This window comes from Crocuta crocuta, unplaced genomic scaffold (assembly GCF_008692635.1).
Source record: "Crocuta crocuta isolate KB4526 unplaced genomic scaffold, BGI_CrCroc_1.0 scaffold260, whole genome shotgun sequence".
NCBI lineage: Eukaryota > Metazoa > Chordata > Mammalia > Carnivora > Hyaenidae > Crocuta > Crocuta crocuta.
The window spans coordinates 1272300-1274050 of NW_027527525.1; the positions used below are offsets into that span (position 1 = coordinate 1272300).

Here is a 1751-nt window from a genome sequence, read left to right on the forward strand (position 1 = left end):
GTGCTGTACCAGCAAAGTGCTCTGAAATTCCCGGAACAAGGCTTGTTCAGAGGAGGGTACGGGACTGGCTGCACAGACTCTTCCTTCTGTGCTGGGAGGTGCCTGGACCGAAGCCAAGGCCCCCAGCCTCAGGCCTGCTCCATCAGGCCCAGGGCTCCCCCACACAGGGGTGCCCAGCACTGGGCACTGGAGGGTGGGCATCTAAGACTCAGGACTCAGCTTGGCAGACTCTCGAAGGCAGAAAGGAAGGCCAGCAAGGGGGTGGCAAGCAGGCTGTGGGACTAGAAGAAAGCCCTCCAGCCCGGGACCTGGGTATGTGGGTTCAGATGGACAGCTATGAAACAAAGAGATTTCCAAATACTCCTCTGGCTTCTTACTAACGCACCATGAAGCAAGCAGGATGGCTTTCAAAGATCTTTTACTACCTTGTGAATGTTTAAGAACTTGCTTTTTATTAATTGAAGAACTGACATGCACATGGTAAAAATTTCCAATAGACTGAGAAGAGTCACAAAATGAATGCTACGCTCCCCTCTGGCCCCTACTACTACCATTTCCTCCGTGCATCCTTCCAGATCGAGTCTGTGCACACGCTTGTGTGTGTGTTTTCTTCCTTTTACACACAAACGGGAACAGTGAGAAAACTCCAAAAGAACGACTCACCATCTGGAGCCTGATTTTGTCATCTGTCAAACGACAAGCTTGGATATGTCCCGCCTGACTTCTGAAGAGTCCAAAGTACGTACCTACCTGCCGAAAGCCACCGGCAACCAGCTTGAGAAGCCATCCTGCCTGTTGGTTCGAGTCAACTCTGGGGACCTGTCCGGTCTGCTGGGGCACACTAGCGCTAACGCTGACCCTCACTGAGCACCGTCGGGACCAGGCGCCGGGCCGAGCAAGCTACAGGCACCATCTCAGCCAACCTTCACAAACCCCTCAGGAGTGAAGGCCTGTCTTGTTATTCCCATTTTATAGGAAAGGACACCAAGGTCCAAGAAGCAAAGCAATGTGCCCAAGGTCACGTAGCTGGTGAGTGGTAGGTCACTAGGATGCAAACGGACTTTTCTCGCGTTCATGGTTTCGGGGGACACAGCTCAACAAGGAGGGGCTGCAAGCCATGCGACATAGCTATGTCTCCCCAGCGAGGCTGTGTGACCGCAAGGAACACACAGCTCACCAAATGCATCAGAGGCAACGCCTACACCTTTTACTTGTGTATCCAAGACCCACGCTCTGGATTTCCACTGAAGCATCCCCCAAGTGGGATGTGGTGGCACTCTCCTTACCAGCCAGATCTCTGCTAGCCTGGTTCACGCTCCAGCAGCTCCAAAGTAGAGACCATAACCCACCCTTACCCGATGAGGAAACAAGACAGACGCAAGCCGAGTGGCCCTCCGAGGTTCTCTCAGGCGATACTCAGGGTGACTGGTCCGGAGGCTCACGCTAGGTCTTTCCGCTCAGCCCCAGCACACCTCAGGGCATAACCTTCACTGCAGAACTGCAGAACTCTTCCCTTTCCCCAAACAGCAAGAAATGCGCTACTTCAGTGAAACCCCAAGTCATAAGGAGAAACAGCAACCAGCACTGAAGAGCTCACCCCTTCCCCTCAACCAGACCCGCGTCAGCCTGACCTCAGAAACCCCACTTAACGAAGAAGCAACTCTACACAGGGCAAATGTCTGACAGCACCTTGTGGCTGCTGTCTGGCAAACCTAAATGGGAAAGACACTTAATAATATGCATCAAGGGCG

At 53.2% G+C, this 1751-nt stretch overlaps 1 protein-coding gene across 8 annotated transcripts in view; it reads right to left on the reverse strand.

Moving 5' to 3' along the window:
- Window positions 1–1751, reverse strand: part of LOC144231576 (uncharacterized) — a 150874-nt gene that overhangs the window by 131237 nt on the left and 17886 nt on the right. The window lies entirely within an intron of this gene.